Source organism: Podarcis vaucheri, assembly GCF_965113315.1.
Source record: "Podarcis vaucheri genome assembly, chromosome: 2".
Lineage (NCBI taxonomy): Eukaryota > Metazoa > Chordata > Lepidosauria > Squamata > Lacertidae > Podarcis > Podarcis vaucheri.
This window is the reverse complement of record NC_138760.1, coordinates 90,336,106-90,361,909: the sequence shown is the minus strand read 5'-3', so window position 1 is coordinate 90,361,909 and position 25,804 is coordinate 90,336,106. Positions and strand designations below refer to the sequence as shown.

The 25,804-nt window shown below is 42.5% G+C and overlaps 1 protein-coding gene across 8 annotated transcripts in view; it reads right to left on the bottom strand.

Moving 5' to 3' along the window:
* MGLL (monoglyceride lipase) overlaps positions 1–25,804 on the bottom strand; it is a 76,107-nt gene that overhangs the window by 29,017 nt on the left and 21,286 nt on the right. The gene's annotated exons all lie outside the window — the stretch shown is intronic.

The following is a 25,804-nucleotide window of genomic DNA, read 5'->3' as shown; positions in this document are numbered from 1 at the left end:
ATATCAGAAGGAACATTAATTCCCATCGGATAGAACAGCTCGGTAAGAAAAATGACATGCCTCTGCTTTTATCAGTGCTGGGGGCCAAATTCAGACATGGGGAATCAGATATGCAACTCTTGCTAATATTTTCATAAATTACCTTTTTTCACCAGCAGTCTCTACAAAACCTTTTTAAAGCAAACAGACTGAGTGATACATTCTTGGTGAGGTTCACCTGTTAACAGCAACAGTACCACAGAACTGAGCGGGGCGGGGGGACCACACCAAATTATTTCAGTGAACAGAATCAGGGGCAACAGAAAGGCTGCAAGGCTGCAGGACAGCAAACCATATCCCTGAGGTTAATATTCTGCATTTTGAATGGCTCTGCTAAATGCACAACTCATGATTTCTTCTTCTCAGAATGTCCTCAGAGCCTGTTCATGCACTGGCTTTTGAGCTGAGGCTAGATTCCTGGATTGATCCAATTAGTGTATAAGCGTTCTCCAAGAATGCTTCCTGGATGGCTTATTCTACCATCCATGCACATATATTTCCATGCACATATATGGGGATTATGTCAAAAGTAAGCCTTTCCGTTGGAAAACATTGCAAGTTATATAGATTGGCATCCCTCTGTCTTGGGATACAATGGAAGAGCACAACTTCAGGGGTGGAGTCAAACCACTGGAGAGTTACAGCGCCTGCTGTGGCTGTAGAGACCAAAACACAGGAGAGAGATGTTTTGTTGCAGCTGGGGCAGATGAAGGTGTCTGTTGCCTTGCATCATGCCAATATAGGCAACCTCACCTGGCTGAAGGCATACACACTCCTTTTTCGCATAATGAGTCCTCAACAGGAATGCACAGGAAAGCCATGTGACTTTTTCACAAGTCTTCATGAACGAACTATTATCGCCTCTTCCCTTTGCTAATAGGCAGCATAAGGAGAACAAAATCTATCCAGGATGTCTCAGGTTCACTGAATATAATGAGTTTCCTGAAGAGAGACCAGAGACTTCTTACATGCAGACTAGTCAGCGCTGGGCCACGGGCAGCCATGTATGTGGAGAGTAGAAGGTACATGTCCTGGCAGGATTGGAAGCAGGAGCAGGATGAGGCACTGCACCAGAGCACCTCAGGCAGGGGTTAGGAGGCAGGTTAGCAGAGAAACAATACAGAAGGTCAATAGAAAGGAAGAACTGGTTGCAGGCAGGGGTTAAGATGAGGAATCTGATCAAAGGAGGCTGGAACAAGCAGGTTGGGAAGCTGTAAACAGGTGGATAAGGACACTGCCTGGCCAGCTGGCAAGACCAGATCTGACTGCAGCCGAGAGAGAGAGAGAGAGAGAGAGAGAGAGAGAGAGGCTTGACCTGCAAGTATCCATAGCCAGAAATAATCAACAAGTTGTCTGGGGAATGGCCAATAATGGGACTACCCCTTTCTTTCCCCTCTCTGTAGCCTCAAACTGCTCATTGACTGAAAAGAGACACTAGTGAATACATGACAGAAGTGTCTCTTGCTTTAGTGTGTACTTTCACTGTACACAATTTAAGGTCCTTATATATCAGAAGCCCATAAAGAAAACCCACATCACAATAACTTGTTCTCCATTTCTTTCGGGTCAACGATGTGACTATATGTGGACAGGTAGTCTGGCCATTTTTTCTCAATGCGCTAGTAAGCTTTGTGAACTTAGTTGCAATGCTCTCTAAAAGAACCAGGTTTCTTAACATCATTTACTGGAACAGGTGCACTGTTACAGTTTAATTAGGAAAACTGGTCCTGAGAAGGTCCAGATCATTTGCCAGAGCCTCCTATGAGGAAAAGTCTTTGGGGGTTTTATATTGCTAATTTCCTATGCTAGTCACTGCAACAATGTGGATAAAGACCACCGACTGAAATAATTTTAGCGCAGTTATTTTAGAGAATGGGTGGGGAACATTTTTCAGTCTGAGGGAAGCATTCCCTTGTGCACAACTTTCCAGGGCCCATATTCCAGAGCTGGGCAGGATCAGAGGAAAAGGTGGGCAGAACAACAGTTGTGACCTTTGTCCAGTAAGCTGAATTTCAACTACCCAAATGTGAGAGAGTTCTAGACAATCTCCCCTCTCCATCCTCTACCTGGGCATGAAAGAACCACTACCACAGTTCAGGGACAAGCGAGAAGCACTTGATGGTATGGGACAGGGACTGTGAGGGTGTGGCCTGGAAAAAGTGGATGTGGTATGGGGAGGGACATGGACCGAGGAGAGCCCTGAGTGACATATAGAGAGACCTATGGAGAACTGCGCTTGGCCCGTACCCCAGCCCCTGGTGTTTCCCACCAATTTCAGAGCTCCAAGATGTTGAACATGGTGCTATTCTGTTATGAGCACCACTGTGACAGCTTTCCCTTTACACAAAATCTTCATTATGGCAACACGTCTCAGGTTTTAAAGAGACAATACCTACCATTTTGCCTCTGTTGTTTTTAACTAAGAACATTGGAAAGTGGGGGGGGGGGGGAGAGAGAAAGAGGTTGAAGTAGGGACACAGGATTTACCTTTAACAACTCAAGAGTTTTAGAAACAGCTGAAGCACAGTGCCAGAGCAGTTCTGTGGTAGTGGTAGATTATTTGCTGATCACACCATGTGTTTTCACACCATGGGCATTGAGGGCATCCATGCAGCTGTGCTTTACAGCAGCACATGCTATTAAGTCCCAAATGACAGCTTGCTTAGCTGGAAAACATTTCCTTTTCAACAAAACTCATCCATTTCCAGCTCTTCTGTGGGGCTTTGTTCACTCTGCTCATGAGTTCTATATAACCCATTTGACTGGTTTCGATTCAAAGAGTGTTACTAAGCTTAAGTAAGACCTGTTGGTCAAGGGAGAAAGGAGGGGGTTTTCCGCAGAGGCACACTGGAGTACCTTCTCAAGTTCTGTTTATGTTGCAGAATCAAAGTTTGAGTTTCAAATAATTTTGGTGCCAGAGAAAACACAGAATTCTTATTTGACTTGAAAGAATCCTCTGTTTTCTAGCAGGAGCGGAGACTAGGCCTTGTGTGAGAGCTGGAGCACAGACTTCCTTTGATGACTCCTTTGTCACCCTTGGTATTCTGCATTCTTTTTAAATGAAAAATTCTTCTCAAAACACTTGCCCTGTCATGACTAGCCAATACAACTGCCATTCACCCAGTATGCTGAATAAATGCAGCTGGCTTAAAAATATATAGAGAGAAGCTACAGTTCCCAGTAGATTGCTTATAAAGATTGCATGGTATTTCAAAAGTATCTTCTGAGTTTTGCGTGCATTAAACTCTTGCTTAAGTCAATCACAACAGTTTGTGCTAGCTGTAGTTTAAAACCCCAACCGTAGTTTGAGCTTCCAAACCAGTGTTCCAAACTCCCATTATTCTAGTCACATTTTGCGACTGGGAATTTCATTAGCGCGAGCAGTTTCTGAGCTCTGGGCGCAGTACCGCACCTAAGATTTCAGATTAAAACTGCAGAGTGGAAGGAAAGGGGGACCTTTTTTCTACCTCACCACTTCCAGCTGCTCTCTGAAGACTCGAGAAGAGACCCTCTTAAGAATACTAGGGGGATGAGCAGGGGAAGGACCAGACCATGTATAAAATGAACATAATATTTTCAGCTTTGTATTCTTGTTATCAGAAAATCATGCCTAGACATTTTGTGGTTGAGCCCATAACCTAGGTTTAAGGTGTAATTTAGCTCCTAACTTTCATATATCAGTTTCTAACACTGTTCCAAATGAATAAGACGATCACGGCTTAGAACTCCTTGTCTACTTTCATTTCTGGTTTGTTCAGCAATGTGATTTACAGGTCTACTGCTGTCCTCAGGAAGAGAAGCTGAAATAACCATGGTTTGCCAATGGTTCTCACCCAAACCATTGGATGCCACAAACCAGAATTTGCTACTTCACTTCCAACCATGGCTTAATTGAGAATCACGTTGAAAGAGGCAGCCAAGGACCACATGTGTGGTCAAAAGATTTGTCCATGTCTTGGCTTAATAAGCTGACATAGGATTTTCCAAGCACAGCCTTTGTGTCCAAATCTACTTCAGCTCAGTTGGCACTTCCTTTTTTCCCATCAGACCAGACAGAGATAATGGTCAATGGAGTTGAAAGACACTGAGATGACAATGAAAACCAATAGGATCACACTCAACAAAATTCAGATCAACCAAGGGAGTCTCATTTCCATGCTCAGGCCTGAGCCCCACTAGTTGTGGATCTAGAAAATCAGTCTCATCCAAGAGTGCTCAGAGGAAGGGGAGAACAATAAAGGTATGAATTAAACAGGGGAATAATATTTTTACTATTTTTAAAATTATTGCTGCCACTTTTAATCATTGATACCAATGTTGTGCTAGGTGCTACAGGACCTGGAAAAGAGTATAATCCCTGACCAACTGACTTAAAATAGACAAACCTGAGTGGGACACAGAGGAGATTCATCCTCTGTAGGCACTGGGAGAGTACAGGAAAGTACGCTTCAGCTAATATGAAGCGGCAGTGCAATGGAAAATCATGGTTGTGTAAGATACATGTGGGTGGAAGATTTTGCCTGATCCAGATGCTGGGAAAAGCCTGTCCTTTGACTATATTCAGCCCACTTTCTTTGTGAATTGAGCCCTGTGTCTGCCTCTGAGCATTGCCTAGTCACACTGGCTCAGCTGCTAAACTAACTTCCATTGTCTCCTAACCAAAGCTCCCACTTCAGCTTCTCTTTGCTATGCTCTGTGTGCTTGTCAAAAATAGCACATTCCCTACATCTCTGTGTGTGATCTGCTGGTATGGCTGAATCTTTGACCTTAAAATTCCGGCCTTTGATTAAAAAAGAAAAAGATCAAAGCATGAGATATCTCTTAGCCTTCATTCTCTGTACTTACAACACTTATACTAAATTATAATGGCATTTATTTCAATGCAGGAGACAGCTCTGTGTGCACAAAGGGATAAATGTGCCAAACTATCCTGTCCACTGCTGTTATGAAAGATGCCTCTTGTGCAAGAGCTTCTTATGTACACTGGAGCATGCACAAAGCTCTCGACTGGTTTTCAAATTCTCTCTCTCTCTTAAACACACACACAAATCAAAAATATAATTTGCACAGTCAGAGATGAATCGTCTTAAGTAATTTAATAATAGAAATGTCTGAGGTGGGAGGCAAAATCCTTTTAATGGGATGGGACATATGTCATCGTAATAAGAAAGCAAAGTTTAAAATACTAAAGCTTTCTTTTTAAGCAGGGCTAGAAGCTTTTTAAAAGAATGCTGCAATGTGGGTAGAAAGCAGGGAAATGCTGAGCAGTTGCTTTAATACTATGGCGACAGGTTTGCAAACAAATGTACTTACATCACCAAGAACTTCAGATGATAAAGACCTGGGACCCAATGCAACCAAAAGCTGAACACTTTTTACCAAGGGTAGCCAACAAAGTGCCCTCCATATGTTGCTGAAGTACATCTCTCACCATCTGTGAACATTGGTTATATTGGCTGGTGTTGGTGGGAATTGCAGTCCATCAATATCTTGAGAGCACCATGTTGGCTAGCCCACACCACCCTCTTTTTAAAAAAATGCAAGCCTACTCAGAAGTAAGCCCCACTGAGTTCAATAGAGGTTACTCCAAGGAAACGGGGAGGCGGGGAGTAAGACTTCTCAGTAACTTGAAAACTGTTCTTGTACTCTTCTGTTCTTTCCAAAAACCTGTTTCCAAGAGGAGGAAATAAAAGGGAAGAAACTATACTAGCTCCAGGACTGAAGTAGCTTGTTCCTTGGTTTGAAGGTATGTTGGGCAACTAGGAAGGCAATGGATCCTTTTAGAGCCATGCCTTTCTCCAATCCCACTGAGGCATGCGTCAAGACCACTCACAGAACACTCTATTTTTGGCTATACTGATGGTGGAATTCTGACATCAACAAGCCAGGATTGTCAGGGAGCAGAAATTTGACACTGGGTCAATCTCTCTGAGGCCAGAGAAGGCATAGGCAAACTTGGCCCTCCAGATGTTTTGGGACTACAATTCGATCATCTCTGACCACTGGTTCTGTTAGCTAGGGATCATGGGAGTTGTAGTCTCAAAACTTCTGGAGGGTTGAGATTGCCTATGCCTGGGCCAGAGCTTTCTCTTCACCCTCAAAGTAGGAGATCTGATGCATCCTACTGTCCCTGAGATACTCTTCTGAACTGCAGGACCTGCCATTAATTTCACTGATAGAAAGAGGTTCAGCACATGTTCAACCATTTTGGCTCATCCTCTCTTCAAAATTGTCCCATTTCACAGCTGGTCATTTTTTTCCTACCTCCTGCAAAGCAAGAGTTTTGCAGGTTGTGCTTAGCTTAACTCATCACAGGTTTACTAGATTCCACATCACCTGGTTTCCTCAAAACGACAATGCACCAAGATGTGTGAGGTGTGAGCAACCACTAACAACTGCCTAATAGAAAAATAAAAAGCAACCTTTCTAATCAGACATCCATGGCAAGTAAACGATCTAGAAATCAGTTAGCTGATCACACTAATGAAATGCTGTTGCTATGGAAAAACACGGTCCTCATAAACAGTAAAACAAGGGGGGAACTCAGATTCACACTTTTGCATTTACTGTAGTACTCCTAAAGGATTAAATCTTCTGAAGAAGGGTAGGCCACAATCTTGGCACAATATTTTAGATAATCCGTTTATTTCCCTCCCAACATTTTCAGATTTAACTGTGTATAGCCAGATGTACCCAACAGATGGGAGTTTATGCAAATTTATATTACTGAGCACCAATACACAAGCCCCAGTTTCTCAAATGCCCTTTTTCAAAAATCCCAAAACTCTAACCCACAGATCCCTAGCTAAACTGAAGTCAAGGAAGATCTACTTATTCACATACCATAGGAATATGAAAAGCTGCCTGATGGTGAATCAGACAACTGGTACATCCAGCTCAGTTTTTCTATACTGACTAGAAGTGATTCTGCAGAACTTTAGCTAGCAGTTCTAGCCCTACCTGGAAATGTTAGGGATTGGATATAGTGGGATATGCATATAGAGTACATCTTCTGCCACTGAGCTACAACCATTTCCCTTCAAATCAGACCTCACCAGGCCATTCTTAAAGCAACATTGCTAATAACCTCTAGTGTACAGTAGGAACATGCTTGCAATGCTAAACCCCGCCCTGCTTTTACCTGCCTTCTTCTAATTTTCACAAAAACATTTGGTTGCAGACTCACTTTCTGCAGCAGGCCTTTACAATTTAAGACTCACACAAATTAGCTGTGGTCACTTTCCTGTTCTCAAGGAAAAAATGGAAATTGTGGGAGGAGTCATCCCATCTAATGAATGTCCTCCTGTCCACCCTTGCAAATTAAGTCACATCCACATCATACATATAAAACACACCCCTCCCCCGCCAAAAAAGAATCATGGGAACTGTTACTTGTGAAGAGTGCTGGGAATTGTAGTTCTGTGGGGGGTAAACTGTGCTTTACCAACGTGGATCTACTGACACTGGTGGCACTTCAGTGGAGTTGCTCCGGGTGACCCCAGCGTGGATGAAAATCTAATTTTCTTTTTCCTGTGGGAAGCGCTCTCTGGTGTGAATGATTGACAACCTACTGAAAGCATCACCAAGAGCTCTGTTTCTGCTTTGCCCTGCCTGTCAAAACCATTTTGCATCAGTTAATGTGCAACAGGGACATTTGTGATTCACAATGATGTTAAGTGGGAAGGAGCTCCTGCCCGAAACTCTAGAGAGTGGCTGCCAGTCAGTGTAGGCAGTCCAGAGCTAGTTAGACCAATGGACCTGACTCAGTATAAGGCAGCTTCCTGAGGAATACCTGAGCTTTCTGCAAACAATCAAATGAAGGCTGCTGAATTTAAACTCAGCCTCTGGCTGCAGCAAATGCACCTGACATGCTTCTGCGAAAGAAGACACATGCTTTCAAAGCAATGTGTCTTTTAAAACGGAATCGAGAAGATTGTGCTTCACCTACAGAAGGTGCAGGAAAGCACCATTGCTTAGGTGTCAAAGAATGAGCTATGCAGCCAGTAAAGTGAAACTTTAACTTGACCTACTTCTGTTGCCAAACAAAAGGTATCAGCTTACCTATGCCACATACAAGAAGGAAAGGCAATTGATCGGTGAACCTGCGTGGTTCATTTCTGAGGAGCACGACAGCAAGCATTCAAGAGACACTGATCTTAAAGCCAGGAGCCACAAGGATCTGTGGGCACTTATTTGGGGAGCTGCTTTGATCCCCCAGCACTATAGTAACAAATGCCCCCCAAGTGAAAGAAAGGGAGAGTTCCTCTGCTTCCCCCCTCAAAGCAATGAAGATCTCACAACCATACCTGTTCATTGTGGAAGTGTTACGGCGTTAACCAAGGAGGGGGCGTTTTAAACTGTGGTAACCTGGTTATAAAGAAGCATGGCTGGCGCCTTTTCCATTATATTTTAGGTGCCAGGCAAAAAGATTTTCTATTTCCCCAGGCTTTAAATGTTTTTAATATTTTTTAAAAGCTGATGTATAGCTCACTTTGTCATTTTTAAGTGCTTTTCATGTCTCTTGTATTTTGCTTCGTACATATGCAGTGGTAGTTTCACAATTAAAATAAAATACAGTGTATTTTTTTATTGTGAACCACCCTAGGATATGCATTAAGAAAGGTATATAAAAGTTCTACAAACAGATAAATAAAGGCTGCAATTCTATACAAACTTACCTGTGAGTGAGCCCATTGAACTCAATGGCAGTTACTTTTGAGTAGAGAGGCAAAGGATTCAACTGATAAGGAGTCTTGATATTAGCTGTTCAAATTCTAGAAAACATTTACTAAGGACCTTGAATGACTCTCACTGGATCTAAGCAAAGCATTTGTAAGGTATTTTTTTGTATGTGTGAGCTGCCTTGGCTATAATAGATATTTATAAATCTCCAAAGGTGGAATAAAAACGTTTAAAATCAGTATATTTGTTTACAAGATTGTAGCCTACCCTTCAACAGATTCCCAGGGCAGTAAGCAGCAGTAATGATGGCAGTGGCTGCCTAGGGTGCAATTCATCCACAGTTAAGCACTTTTTCAAGCCTATGGATGTAAAATAAATCCACTGAAACAGAATGCAAAACTGCTTAACTTTCTGGATCGTAACCATAGTAATTTGCACTTCACATACTGTGCAAGATAGCTGACCTCCTTTGCAAGCATTTTACAAAGTGCTGATCATCTTCCAAAGAACTATGCTAGGTTGCAATGTTTTATTAGGATTTGACAAACACAACTCTGGGAAAGCCTTGATTACAATAACATTGTTCGATACAGTCAAGCAAAGGTGAAACCAACTAGAATAAACGCAAAGTCAGGAGATAGGCAGATCATCCCTATAATCAGGGATTTGGTTAGCAAGCCAGTACTGAAGAAAATATGCATGCTACTTACACATAGCAGGTGTGTTTTGGTTAGGTTTTTTTTTTTACAAAAATGTACCAAATCTACAGCATGGTGTCACACCAACCCACATCATGCACATTAAAACATCAACTTATTTTTACTCCTAAAAATCCCACATCCACCAGTCTGCAAAGTGGGAGAGGCCACACCCCCAGGAGCAGAACATGGTAGCTATGTCTCAGGTTGCTTTCACCAGACTGCCACAACCAGAAGGTAGGATTGCACTGTCAAAGGTGTATATCCAGAGAAGGGATGGATAAATCGGTTGATTTCAGTTTATTTCAGTTTCCCAATTTTTCCAACTTTAAGTTCAGTTGACCCCCTTTCTGCATCGAGTTGATTTTTTTTCCTTTTAAAAAGTCACACAAAGCCATAAGCATTTTTTGTGCTGATTTCTCCTAATACGTGTCTTTTTGTATGCATTTTTTTCCTAATATATGCATTTCAGCAAGCAATTTCTCTTAATATGTTTTGTACACCCTCCCCCCCCCCAAATAAGTGCATTTTTGTGTGGAAAACCACTTCACGAGATTTGGAGAAGTGTGAATTTCTAAGTCTAGCTGCAATTTGGCTTCGGTTAAGGAAGTACAAATTAGGTAGAGAGTGAGTGTGATGTATTGTTTAGAGTATTACACTAAGACCTGGGGGACCAGGGTTCAAATACCCATTCAGTCACAAAGCACACTTGGTATCCTGGGGCCAGCCACTCACTCTCAGCCTAACCTACCCTCACAGAGTTGCTGTGAGGATAAAATGGGGAGGGTTCATTTCTGTTACCATCAGCAGTCTCTTACATCCCTATGTATCCCTCTTGACTTTGACACTGGCAGCTAGGGAACTGTGCTCACAGAACAGCCGCAGAAAAGCTTTATGGCTTCCAAAACCTCCCCACCCCGCCTCATTTTTGTTTCCATTCCAGATTTACTGGTGTCTGAAACAACACCTTCAGGGTGCTGTAATGCAAGAGCCAACAGAACAGCTGATGATTAGTTTACCTCATAGAATAATCCACTTCCCCCTATACGCATGCCTGCAGAATAATTATAAAATACACTAGGACCATAGCCAGGACTAACAACCTGTCATTTCTTTCCTCTACTGCTGTGGTTGAAGCAGGCCAGCTTCACAGCAGACCCACTCTTGGCTGTTCTGTGAAACAGAAGTGACTGGAGACTGAATTAAAAGAACAGCAAAAAAGAGAGAAAAGAATAAAAATTCCTTGAGGCAAGTGTATCCCTTGGGGCTCTTGGTGGAGCAGCAGGTCTTAATGTGGGAGGTGAGCTTTCCCTAGGGAGATCCTTGCTCCCAGAGCAGGCATTGACTGGGACTTGTCAGGACTGAGGGTGAAAAAGAAAATCAAAGCTTCTCTCTTTGGCATCTTAAAGGCTTCAGCAGGAGCCCCTGTAATCCTTCTCCTTCCTTAGTTGTTGTTTTTTAATCCCTTCACCTCTAAAAATAAGGGCAAGAGCAGGGCCAGTAAACCTACTTTCCCTTTTGCTTGGGCGTGTTTACAGAGTTATTTCAATCACTGCTCCATTACTCTTGTGGCAAAATTTGAATATTATTGTGAGTGAAGGGACATTTCACACACTTGATGGTCATGCACATGTGTTACTGTGGGATCAGAACTTGAACACTGCACTGTAACTTCAACTTGGTCACATGATCGGAGATTGCGAAGGAACAGACCAGTACATTTTATGTGCCTCCCTCCCAGTTTGGGATAACTCCTTTTTAAAGAAACTTTACCTGGAATCTTGAGTACTGATCTTACAGATGTGGCCGGAGAAATAACCAATGAGCATGTGTGGATTAATGTATAGTCAATGAAAAATGTTACCAATCTAACAAATGGATTGATCAGATCTAGGGGTTACCATATTTCAAAAATTGAAAATCCAGACACATAAGTTATTGAGCTTTTTGCCATTTTTAAAGGAACTTTGCCAATTAATAAACACTTCCGACATACAACATCTCAGACAATTTTACGATTTTCGGAAATTCCACCCATACACTATTTCTGATGGATGATCCCGGATATGCATGGCAGCCCCATTATATCTCAACTTGAAATGCTCTGAGCATTTTACACAAATGAGAGTTTATATGGAATGGGGTAAATTTTTCTGCAAGTCTTTGGAGAACAAAAAGGTCAGCCGGCTCCTACGGGGAATACAGCCCAAGGACTTAAATGCCTTGCTTGCGCATGCACACACACACATACACCTGAAGATAATTTGAATGATACTTCCATGATATAACCTAAATTAAGACAAATTGCAGTGGGCTTACCTACACTATTATTTCAGGGGAAAACTGATGATAGCAACTAATGTACTAACTTGTTTTCTTAACACATTCCAGGAGTTTAACCAAAGACTGATGTGAGTCAATTGCAAAAAAAAAAGATTCCCAGATTAGGGCACTCTGGACACATTTCTTTCTCACTTTGAGATACCTGATTGTGCCAACAATGCAGCAGTAAGCAAAATTAACAGCAAGCACATAGTGTCTTGAAATAAGAAGCAAGGGTGCAAGTTCAAGGCACCCCGGGATTCCATCTACCTGAACAATAAATTCAAACAGAAAAGTTGCACACCTGGTTATGAACCCTGATTTAGCAATCTTGGGCACTTCTGTGTTAAGAAGCCCATCATGTCCTACTATGCCCAAACTACAGTTCCTTCTTTGTGTATTCCAAAATGCAGGAAGAGAGGGATGGCACCAATCTGAAACAGACTGCAACCCTCAGCAAAAATCTAATCTATGGGACCTGAGTTTGAAACAACCTTACCAGACGCTTCCCAGTATATAGCAGTTGCAGCAATAAAAAGAAGCTTTGGACCTAACTTTAATGTGGACACATCCATTCCAACAGACCCCATTTGCTCATGTCAGCAATGATTTCCTTATAGGCATCCTGGGGATAGCCAATGTTATTGTTTCAATTATTTTATAACAACAGAATACATTAGATAGTTTCCCATCTTGTTGTTCTTGAATTTCTTGAGGTGCTTGCTCCTTTTTTTACCCTGCTGGCATAATAAAGTGTTTGTGCTGATCAAAATGTATTTGCTTTGAATGATAGATGTGCCATTCTATTTGATTACATTTATTTTGAAAGCAAGAAGTATTACAGGAGCTCTTTTCTCATTTTGGAATATTGCCCATATATCACTTCCAAACCAGAATTGCTCAATAGCACTCCTTTTAGGGAGAAGAATTAGTCCAGGCATGAAGGCACACTGATAGATGTGCTCAGAACCGAGGATGGATGGATCAGCCTATTTCAGCTCCAAATGCCTTCAATCCTAAATCCGTTCCATCACATTTTCTTTGGTTTTTTTTTAACCACGGGGAGGAGATGAATTTTAAATGTAGGAGTTTTTGTTAGCATACACAGGTCCCGCTTGTTCATATAACGAGCCCACAATTTCCATTATTTTCTATGGAAATATTTCTAATGTGGGACTTGCTCTCCACTCCCTCTCTCTGTGGTTTTTGCCTAAAAATGGATGTCACTGACCAGCGAAGCACAAACAAACAAGGAGTTATGGAGGTTGGTGGTTTGGATATCTGAATCTGCAGAGCGTGTAACAAGGTTCCGGCATAATTCTTTACCTGCAGATGACTGAATTTTGGGATAGCAAGCATGTGGTTAGCAGGATCTGCATGCACTTTGCTCTAGATTTTTTGCATGCATTTCCTCCTTAACATATGCATTTTGTGTGCTTTTCTCCGCATTCCCCCCTTTTTTTAAATAAATCAAAAAACTAGCATACAAATTCAAGGTGCACAATCTGATTATGAATTTTCTTCCAGACCATTTGTAACTGTGAACTATGTTAGCCTATTTGAAAATGTGGAATGAATGACATCCAAATACTGACTCTTTCTTCCTAGGCCATCAATCTTCTGCATCCATCTTTTACATGTTCTAGGAGTATTCCTATTTTCATCTCTGAAATGTCAAATGGTAGGTGGGAGTATGTCAGAAATCCATACATTCTCTAAGTTAGGTGAGAGGATAAAAAGGCTTGGTTGATCCAGTAGTTACAGCTGGGAACTTGGACTAAATGCTCAGCTTGGTGCCAAAAATAATGGAGGGGAGCTAAGACATGCCGACTAAGTCAATACTCCTAGCTTCAATGTCTTTGGAGAATTCATTCCACAGTCAGCTGCACAGGCTGTATGTGCAGCTTCATTGTCTTTTTATTTTTAGTTCTGTGTGGTCCAGCTGTTTCTTGGCTTGACAATGTTGCTCCGTTGAGCCTCCTGGGAGCATTACACACAGTGAGAAAAAGGCACACTTGTCTGTGTAGGACGCATCTTTCAGAGCGGAAGAAACTGCAGGTGATTTTGCCTCCAAGACTAATGCAGCTTTTTTCGCTGGGCAAAGTGAGGAACCAACAACATTCAACTTCCCTGTAACTGAAAAAAAAGGGGATGGGAAAATACCCGGAGTCAGGACAGAGGCGCACCACTGTGGAATCACAAAGAGGTACTCCAAAGACAAGGGTGGCTGTCATCTGCTTGACATTCTCCAAAGGAAAAGCCCAAAGGGTCTCCTTTTGAAGTTTGCGAGGTACAGCCTGGGGCTCTTGACAAACTGCCAACAAAGTCTTCTTCGTTTAAATGTTGTGTCTTGATCAAAATGCATCTCATGATGACTCTCCCCCAACCTTACATTTGAAGGCTGTCCCCATCCATGTTGACCGAGAAAAGTCGTTCCAACTGCATTCCATACCAATTGGCCTCTTCATTTCAGCTGCTGTAGCAAATTCAGGACCATAACTCCGTATCACCTGAGCTATGTAGCTGCTTTTTAAGTGCAGGGGGTTTAGTTTACTTTCACAAAAATTACCAGAGTGGGGGTCCTGATCCAGACTGGTACACCTGGATGGGGTGGGTGGGCTTTAACTCTTTACCTCCTTTGTGGAACTGATCCCGAACAGGTCCTTTGCACTTAAGGGGGGGACCTCAATTTCTCTATGCAAATCAAAACTGTGGGAGGCCCAACCTGGACTAAGTCCATAGAAGGACAAAGGACTTCCATGCTAGGGTCCCAAAACAGATCAGGGTCATTGTGCTGGCAATTCATGTAAATAAACCAAGAGTCGTGCACTTAAAATGAGACCTGCACAACTAAAGTCATGTGTAGTTTGGCCCCCAGCCACCCCACGCTCTTCCTGCTGGCTGCCTTTTGAGCAGCAGACTGAATTTTGAAATCAAGGCACTTAATGTTTAAAAGGACACAGGGACGTCGTTAGAAGTTCTTATTTTGTATTACCTGCAGTTTTATTGTGTCAATGGGTCCACAAATCTACTCTGCAATGGGCCGGACGCAGTGAGGCCAATTTAGCTATCCCTTCCCTTACAATCTGGGTTGTATTCAATGTAGCCTTAATTAATTAATTAATTAACTAATTAATTAATAAATATCACACCCTCTCAATGAAGCAACTTTTAAAAAAGCACTCTTAAAAACAGTTACAGCTGGATTGTGTAAAACAGTTACAGTCAAAACATTGTCTCATGCAGTGATCTCAGGGTTGCCAGGAACAGTGTCCTTCGGATATCAAATGCGTGAGTAAACAACAGTGTTTTCAAGCTCTTCCTGAAAGTTAATACTGAGGGAGGTAGGCTCACCTCATCAGGGAGGACATTAACAAACGAGGAACCACCACTGAAAAGCCCCTGTCACAGGTCCACATCAGTGGTGGCACCACCAAGTACACCTCACCTGCTGACTGCAGGATCTAGGATGGTTGATACTGGGGAAGGTGCCTTTTTAGGTATTTGGGTCCCAAGCCATTTAGGGCTTTGTGTGCTAGTACTAACACCTTGAATTAAGGCTCACTAGCAGCCAGTGCAGTGCTTTCAGGGCTCGTGACACATGGTCCCATTGGGCTGCCCCATTACCAACCTCGCAGCTGTATCTTGCACTAGTTGCAGCCTCCAGATCATCTTCAAGGGCTGCATCACATACAGTGCATTACAGGAATCCAAACAGGAGGTCACCAGAACATGGACAACTGAGGCCAGGTTAGTCTGATCCCAGGAATGGCCATAGCTGGAGAATCCACCTAAGGTGGGCATAAGCACTCCTAGTCAAAGAAGCCATTTGATACTCCAGTGACAAATTGGATTCCAAGAATACTCCCAAACTATGAAGCTGTTCCTTCAGGGGAAGTGCACCCCCTCCCAGAACAGGTTGTGCATCTATTTCCCAGATCCGGAAACCAATCAACCACAGTACTTCTGTCTTATCAGGATTCGGCCTCGGTTTAATTTTGTGCCCCATCCAATCCATCACAGCCTCCAGACACCTGTCCAACATCTTCAAAGCCTCTCTGGATTCTGATGAAATGGAGAGGTAGAACCAGTGCTTTCTTTTCTAGGGGTACGCATACCTCTAAACATTTTGTGAACCTTTGTACTTTTGTCTATTTACTGTATTTATTTCCCCCGATTTGAACTAAAAAATGCTGATTTTCTTGAGTCAAAATGAGAGTACCCCGAAACATTTTTTTAGGGGGGGAAAAGCACTGGGTAGAACTGATGGTGCCATGCTCCAAATCCCCAGATGGGAGTGCTCAATAGTTTCATATAGATGTTAAATAGCTTGGGGGCAGAATGGAGCTTTGTGGAACCCAACAAAGCCAAGAAGCCAAGCAGCAATCTTGAAGTACTGTACTACTTTCTGGAAGCAACCCTGCATGTAGGAGTGGAACTACTGTAACAAGAGTTACCTCCAACTGGGGTGCAAAAGCTGTGCATGAAACCAGGCATTTTGCCTGTCGCAAGGATTTCTGCTTCCACAATGGACCCTGCCCCCTTTACCTGCTAAATCTGTTCTAGGGGTTCCCACAACTGCCTAGAGCAGATTTGGGAGTGGTGTGGTGGGAGGAGAGGGGGTAAAGTCCAGTTGCATAAGTGGGAATTTCTGTGGCAGCTGAATACCGCTCTCTCTTTAGATTTAACACCCAAGCTCGAGTAGGTATCAGAGCTTTGCTGAGTGATCATAACCTGAGTGCTTGAATTTGTGAAACTGTTTGGAAAACCACAACCAAGTTATGCGCAATCTGTAGAGTCATCTGCTAGCCTTTCATGGGATTTTGTTCCTGGTTATTGTAGAGGGACCTTCTGTCTCTAGCTCTTCTTGGCAGGAAATGTATTATACAGTGCAGTGCAACATAAAGACGTGTCCTTTGAAATGCTTTGGCTGGAAGGTGAAAATTAAGACTTTAAAAGGGTTGGGGTGGGGAGGAAAAAACATAATCATTGGCAGTTTAATGGCCCTATCCCATTTCAGAAGTTAAAAGAAGATTGATTAGGGTGGGGATGGGGATTATGTCCCCCCCGGTGATATAGTAGATTGGTGGTTGAAATTATTTCTGATCCCCTGCTCTGTCATCTGCCTCAGAAGAAGGGGAATGTTTATAATTGCTTCTCCTCATACCCCCTACTTCTTCATGAAGGTAGATGAGATGCGGGTGAGAATTCCCAATAGGTCATCACAGCTTCCAGAGCTCCCATAAAACAGCCAAGATGCTTGTGAAATTACCTATCTAAAAGCTTTCTTTGCTGGTAAAATATTCTAATTACTACAGCTTAGGTTTAGGAGCTCCCTGTTCTGAATTCCTAATAGCTATAGGAACTGAGGATAACATTATTACAGTACTTCGTTAATCCATCCTGCTGTGATGCAGGGCATGAAACAAGGCTTTAGTCATGTCTTAGCATCCCCATCTAGCCCCAAAGATCGTAAAAAGATGTAGAGGAAGGTCAGAGCACATCTAATTTGAATGGTAATTTTGTATCTTCACCTTTTTATGATGGTGTTTGCAAGATCTAATCCAAAGGACCAAAGGTCTGGTTTCTTAATGGGTTCTGTGCAATGCAATTCAATTGGAGCTTGCAGGATATAAGAACAGCAGCTGCTGCCGGTAGTATATACAAAACCAAGCAAGGTCTATGAAGCTGGAGATGCTCAGATTTTCCTGAGCTAAGCCAAGAATTAAAACTACTGCTCAATAAAACTGAAAATTTGGGATTTAGGATAGGCAAATGGAAGTACTTCTTTACACAACACATAGTTAAACTATGGAATTCACAAAGTCACTTTGTGCTGACTGACCCCAAATTGGGCAGCTTTGAAAGAGGATTAGATACATTCATGGAAGATGAACCTATCAGTAGTTACTAGTCATGATGGTTACCTCCAGAATCAAGAGAGATACCACAGCAAGAGAGGACTATTGTACTTGTATCTTGCTTGTGGGCTTTCCAAAAGTTGGCCACTGTGGGAACAGAATGGTGCACTAGACAGGTCTTCAGTCTGTTAAGAAGTTATGTGAACTTCTTATGTGAACTTCTTAAGTTCACATAAGTAGTAGGGCTGCAATGACGGAATGAGCACATGGATTTCTGTGGTCAACAATGGAAGGAATAGACATCATCCCAATGTATTCTATATATTTTATTATGTACAAGCAACACAGCTATGCTAACTAGACCTCTAGAACGATTCATGCCTTACTACACTTCTGTTTGCATGGGGGATTTAGCTGAAAGGGTTTGTCCATAAAGATGCAAGGAGCCAATTGGGGCACAAAGCTATTGACCACAATGTTCATTCTGTTGTACTCTCTGTTTATTTGATTTTAATGCTAAGAGGTTGCCTTCATTCAATGGCACAGTTGCCCAATGTGCTCATTCCTCGCCCACCATTACAATTCTCAAGGAACTTGAGGCAGGTAGAGCACCTCACACTTAGCATGTACAAAGAAAACCAGAGGAAAATGTTTATTTTGGATGAATTACTCCTGGATTAAAAAAAAACAAAACCCAGTGTGCTTTAATGAATGCCTTCTTGGATGAATGAGTTCTGGACAGCGGGGAACCAACTCTATTGGGAAACTACCAGACCAGGCATCCCCAACCTTTGGCCCTCCAGATGTTTTGGGCTACAATTCCCATTATCCCTGACTACTGGTCCTGTTAGCTAGGGATGATGGGAGTTGTAGGCCAAAACATCTGGAGGGCCAAAGGTTGGTGATACCTGTACTAGACAATGTCTTTCCTATAATATTTTTGGACACAATTATCTTCTTTTCCCCGCTTTCCTTCCCTTTTTTTGCCACAAACCAACCTCACCATACCAGAAACAAATCTCTCCAAAAACTCTTCAGTAACTGCATATCTAGCCGTACTTCTTTCCTTCCCCTCACCCCCAACAAGAACAAACATACTCCATTTCAACTTCTTCTTGTAAATCATCCCTTTCAAATGCTGCACACCAGCACACACCACTAAAAGGTTTCTCTGCTTTCTGCAACAATGGACCTTGAAAGGCTTTGAGATCAAAACCCTGCCCCTGCAGAAGAATCCCAAATATTTTAAAATGTACAATTCCTACTGCTCCTGCTTTTCATGAAACAGAACGGAACAGTAAAGCCTTTGTTAATGACAGGGCTCTTTCCTGGGGAATGCAAAACGCCATGGTTAGAATGGGGACTCTCTGGAGGAAAGAAATGTGCACTTCAGTCGCAAACATCTTAAAAGACTTCTGAATAATAGGAAAGGAACAGCCTTTCCTTTTTCCTTTGATCTGACCTTCCAAGTGAATGGAAAACAACATTTATCTTTTGGTCCTCAGTATTGTAAAGGAATATGCAATGCTGCAAAGCCCAGCCTGCCCCATCTACTTTTTTGCTCAACCTTGAATAGATGAAGCACCTCAGGATCAACTTCTAAACCAAGGATGAGGAATCTTTTTCAGCCCAAGGACCCCATTCCCTTGGGTAACCTTTGAGGGGCCACATGGCAGTGGCAGATGAGGCCAGAGGCAAAAGCGGGCAGAACAACAAATGTAAAATTTGCACTCTGTGCAGTAGGCTAGTTTCTACACACACTCTCACAAAGCCCTTTCTCTCCTTCAGCCTGGAGTCATTAGGCAAAAATTATCGAGAGAGCAAAGAAGGGCCAGTGAGGGTTGTGGTCTGGGGAAGAGGTGAAACATGAGGAGAATCCCAAAGGCCAGGGAAAAAAGAGGCCTGGAAGGCCACATTTGGTCTCCTGGTCTAAGGAGTTCCTTCACCCCTGCTCTAAAGGGAGCTGTTAGGGATGGAGACATACGACAGCATCTTCCCACTTGATGGAAACTTCTGGCATTTTAACACTCCATGGCCAGGCCCCTTCATGGGAAGGAGCTAAGAAGCATCTGGTTATGTTTCATTATTGATTACTTGCTATTATTAAGAGCCAAACAGATGCTGGGCCTTTCACAATGCTAAATTCTGTGTGGCTGTCATTAAGGAGCAGCTGCCGGTAGCTGAGAGAAAACCACATTATTTGTTTTTAAAACGCTTATTGCCAATTTGGAAGTTTTCAAAGTTGTGAAGCAGGCTACAAGGTTACTGAAATCAATTATCCGGTCAAAATTAATAAGCACTGCCCACAGTGGACAAACAAGAAAGGACACATAGTTAATATGTATTGTTCCCTGGGCAAATACATCTTGTTGTTTCGTAATGAGATTCCTATTAAAGTTTTTCATAATACAATAAAATAGTGGCTAAAATAATACAAATAAAATAAGCAGAATATGGAGTCTTCTCTTAAAAGGAATTTTTAGCCCTTACTTCCCACAGAAGAGAGTAGCTCCTCCCAGCTCTCACCTGAAATCTTTCCTTTCTCCTCCCAACCTCTCACCCTAGGACACCAGCATTTCCCGATCTCTCACCTGGGGTCCTTCATCAACCCTCTACCACCCCCATGAGCATACAGCAGAAAACAGCCTCAATCAAAGCATTTGAGGTTCCTCCCAAATCACCCTTATCTTTCAGAGTGATTAATAATAGACCAAAAGCAGTCTCAGGAGGCCTTGAGCTTGAGATGAACAGCTTAACCCTTGTCCCTCCGACCTCTAGCTCAAAATGGCCCCTACTCCCCCCTTCCTCTTGTTGCCGCTCATGAAATGCACCACTTACACACCTTTGTATAAAACCAGCCCTCAAACTGTGAAAGAACATTAAGAGACTAGATCAGTGATGTAAGGACTGCAAGAATGTAGAAAAGAAACAATGAAGAAATTCAGACTTAAGGCTCAACTTCAAATAAATCCAAATATCTGAACATATGGAAGTGAGGAACAATGTCATCCAAGCAACATTAACTTTGCCGACTGCAGTGAACCTCGAAAGAAACCCAGATATTGGGAAAGCACATTATAAAACACTGCATAAGTGAAGAAAACAGTGGTGCCTCCTAGTTGTATCCGTGTGTTTTAAAATAAATCTAAAAATACTGTGAAGTGCATACGTGACAAAATGAAGCAATCTTGATCCACTTTCCTCTGCATGACTTTTCAATTGCGCGGAGGGGGGAGGATGTTACTACACAGAAGGCTTTGGTGACACATCCAAAAACATCTCCAAGACTCTAATGCCTTGATAATGTGTTCTGACTCACATAAACTAACTGAATGGAATAGCTTTACCAGGTGCAAACTGTTAATGGATTATTTTGGAAACTCAAAGGGATTTTTGAGTGTGTGTTTTTAAAGCATCTGTGGCTAAAAAAGCTATTCATTATTCTCCAGCATAAAAGACATTCAAGGGATACGGAGGGAGCACAGCCCTCATCATGCAGTGCAACAGAAGCCTCTTTGCTTCTATTTTCCACCCTCCCCAGTTTCCAGATGTGCCATTTCCTCTGAAGTATTTCCTCTGAAGAACTCATCTCTTTCGGGTTTAAACATATACTGTACATCCTGGGGATGTATGTGTCTCAAACTGAGGAAGATGAAGAACCAAAAGCATATAATGTAGAGGCCTCACAAGTCCTAACTGCAGCCCCAAACTCAAAGGATGAAGGCTTCTGAAGGCCTGGCACTCAAGCAAATGGCCTGGGTGCAAGCATGTCTACAGTTCCCATTCAGAAGGCATGAAATTGGTTTCACACAGCAGAACTCCACAGGAGCCAAAACATTTGTAACCTACGTGGATGCAGCCAATCATGTAGTGATACACCCAACAGGCCCAGTCAACATGGTAAGAAACTTACAACTGCTTTGGTCCCAGCCCACAATACGGGTATGCAGACATATTTCAACACCTTCACAAAGACACAGAACAACTGGTCCCACATCCTCCAGTTGTTGCATCTCCTCCCAGTCATTCCTGGAGATGCTGGGATTGAACATGGGGTGTTTTGAGTACAAAGTATATGTTCTGCCACTGACTTACAGCCCTTCCCCTAAAGGCGTGCTTGGCCTGACAAGCAACTCAGCAGCTCTTCTTTCCAGCTACAAATATTATCAATGGTGCAGGCACGAAAAAGTTGGAAGTCCATCCCTACAGTGCCCTTTTATCTAACATCACAAAAGGCCTACCAAGGACTATATTCCAAGAATAGATTTTGGATCTCTCATTAGTACGAACTTTCTTCACCTTCTGATAACCTATTGGGTATGATGTGAACATCTGAACAATGTATGATGTTAGCATGGGCATACAATGAGTTACTGCATAGTGAAACAAGGAGTTTTGACAGGTGGCTGTTGTCAGCTCCTGAAACACTAGGCCAGATACCTCAGCATCAGTTTCACTGAGATCCAATTCAAGATGATATTATTATTATTATTATTATTATTATTATTATTATTATTATTATTATTTACAGGAGTTGTCTCCATTAATAGACTGAACAAGGCCAGGGCCAAATAATACATTTTGTGTAATTCTATTTTGAAATGAATCTAAAAAATACAGCCAATGAAAAGGAAGGACACATATAAACAATAATACAGAACTTCCAGTACAATAACATAAAAGCTGATTTACAGTCCTTCGTACCGTAATGGCCCGAATATAAGCGGCACCCAAATACAAGCTGCAGCTTTAAAATTGATGGGGGAAAAGAAAAAAAATGAAAAAAAAATACCTGAATATAAGCCGCTCCCTTCCTCGCTGCTCCTGGCTGCATACCGGGGGGGGGGGCAGCATTGCATTGCCAACGGCCTTTCCCCTTCCTTGCTCTCTCCCTTCCCAACCTTAGGGAAGGGGATGGGGAAATATGTGTAGGGCGGGTGCCGCTTTGCGGCGCTCCTGGCACTGTTTGCCCCGCGCTCCTGGCTGCATATCGTAAGGTCGTGAATGTAAGTTGAACTTTTTAACTTTTCATGGTCAGAATTTGGGGGGAAAGAGCGGCTTATATTCAGGCCAATACTGTATATCATAAAACTGGCCACATTACTTTCTTTACAACAACAACATGGTACAGAGGGTTTTCATGTTGCTGTTTTTCCTGGGCTGGAAACCACACCCCAAAGCTCCTATTTGTTCCCACCACAGGTGTTACACCTTTGGGGGGAGGGGAGTGACTTTTGACAGGAAAACTGCAAGGAGAAGAGCCGAGGCCTATCCCAGCTATGCCATGGTCCCAATTCACCTCCATGGCTGAGTCTTTTCTAACCATGTTAGTTTAAAAAAATACTTTTAGCATAATGTGGAGTTTGGCCCTCAAGTTGGGAAACAAACTGTATAAAAAAGAACTTCTCAAATACTGTGCAACTAAATACCAGTATATTATTATTATTATTATTATTATTATTATTATTATTATTAATTGGATTTATATACCGCCCTATACCCAGAGGTCTCAGGGCGGTTCACAGAAAAGATCGACATAAAAACCACAATATAATCAAAATAAAAACAACAACCCAATAACACCCCTCCCAAAAAGAAAGAGCCACATTTTAAAAGGGCATATCGGATGGTTAAAAAGGAGGCTGAGCTATGGACTGCTCCTTGGCATGCTGCCAGAGATCCTGACAAGACAGAAGTACGCAAACATGTACACACCTTGATGTATGAACAATGGACAAAGAGAGAAATGCTTATATGCTTGGTCAAAACATTTGGTATTTGTTATAGATTAACTAGTATTTGCTATACATTGGTGTTTGTCATACATTAGCATACCTATTTGTCAATGCTTCATGTATCAAGGCAGGCAGCCAGCGGGACAGGAGATACACACTTCGCCTTCCAGCAGCAGCAGCACTGCAGCATACCAGAAGGAAGAGGGGCGAGTAAATGGGGAGTCAGCACTGTGGACACACCAGGGGGCTCACCAGCTTAGCTGCCAGTGTATTCGCACAATGCCAACCTCTCCACCACCCCTCCTTGCTGAAAAGGCACAGGAGGCCAGGTGTGTGCCATTGCCCCTCCCCTCCATTTGGTTCCACAAGAAGGTACTTTTTTGTGTGTGGCTTTAAAATGTTATATATTCAGTTGTGCAACAGCTGAGAAGTTCCTTTTAAAAACATTTCATTTCCTAGCTTGTTTGCAGTTTTCTTGGGGGTTGTGGCTGGGCTACATTGATCTCTCTGTGTGTGTTTTTGACTTTGGCCCTCAGTCACTGTCCCATTTCTGGTCTCCATGAAGAGCTCTGGGGCTTCAAAAAATCTCTTTGTATGATTGACTGAATATCGTCAGAGTCTTGCAAATACCAGAGAATAAAAACAAAACCAATGAATTTTCAAGTCCTCGTGACTGAAGAGATGAATGGGCAATATATGCAGCAGCAAAACCCTACAATGCAGCCCTCACGCCTTGCTCTTTTTCTAGTGAGAGACAAAAGAGTAGCAGAGCCCAAACAAATGCTTCACAAGGCATTTCTCCCTGTAGGTTCCTGATGGATCAGGAAACAGAATGTGTGTACCTTTCAAAGCATAATAGCCACCATTAAGTGTCATTAACATGGGTTGGGTGGGGGGGAGAAGAGATATATTCAACCCTGGATGCAGCTCAAGTGCACACTCCCAGATGGTCATTAGGGGGAATTATGAACTTAATTGCTCAAACTGCATGGCTTCAGCATAAGGCTGCCTAATGAAATAATTGGGGTTTCTTGGGAAGACAAACATGGGGACATGGCAATCCATGTGCCTTCCTTAAACCTGCAGAAACAGATGAGAACTTTCCCAGAAAACAGTGGGATCTGTCAGGAAAAAATCAAGCAGTGGGAGGGTGGAGAGAATGGAGCAAAGTGAAGTAGGGTCACTCTTCTTGTGTGAATTTAAAATGGGAGAGCACACTACAGATGTTGGCTCCAACCCACTTGTCCTCAATTGCCTGTTCTAATTAACAAGTCAAATGGAAGAACTTTGCTCTGCCTTTGGAAGGAAGCAAAATTTGGGTGTGTAGAAGAAAATCCTTAATAATATTGTCATTTGGGACGGGGTGGGAAGAAGGAGAGAAACATCTAAAAGTTATATAAAGTTTTGTTTTGTTTTCTTGAAGACAATATGGCTTCATAGCAAGTGGGGACAGACAGGAAAGCAGGATCTTCTGGCAGATCTGAGTATAGATTGGCAAAGGTCTTTGACTCTAAACTGTTTAACAATGGAAACAATGAAGTTGTTCTCCACCACCGCCTAAACTGCACTGCTGAAATGAAGAAAGCCAACCAGATGTGGACTTGTGTGTGACAGGATTATCTCATTTCTGTACTGAAAAGAAAATTTTAGGCTCAAAATGTGTGAAGACAGACACCCTGTGCTTTACCCTGACTCTTATAGGTAGATCTTGAGGTTCTAATAAAAACAAAGTAGGCCTGAAGAAGGCCCACTTCCTCTCGGGAGACAGATCCTTCTGTTTCTTCAAAGTTCCCTTCCCACCCCAGCTAAGCTAGTCAGAAAGGCTTTTATGAAACTGAGGGCTACAATGCATTTTTAGGACAAGGATAGGTCTATTTCATGGAGGATAGATCCAAGCAAGGATAGTTCTATCAATGGTTATTAGCCATGACAATGCTATGGAATCTCCAAGGTCCAGAAGCAATATGCCTCTGAACTGTAGTTACTGGAGAGCAATAACCAGGGAGATGCCCTGCTTGTGAGATTTCCAGAAGATGACTCTGATAGCTGGCTATGAAAAACAGGATGCAGGATTAGGTGGAACTTCGGTATGACCCTGCATGGCTTTTCGCATATCCTTATGACAAAAACATAAACATTTTCCTTCCACAGATGTCCCCATAATTCCCAGAATAGTTAGAATTATGGTACAGTAGGGGCAACCAGAATGAAGGGCAAATGCAACAAAAACTGAAACCTTCATATCTAAGCCAAAGAACCCAAGTGTGTCATACACCAAAACTTTTTTATTGTGTTTATATCTCATCTTTCTTCTGCCATGGAACCCAAGGCACAGTTCATTTGGTTCCCAGTTGGTTACCTGGTCAGGCACTGACCAGACCCAGACCTCCCTAGTTTCAGTCACCTCATGTGCCTTCATACTCTGGGACCACATTCCTAGAGCACCAATGTTACTAGAACACGTTTT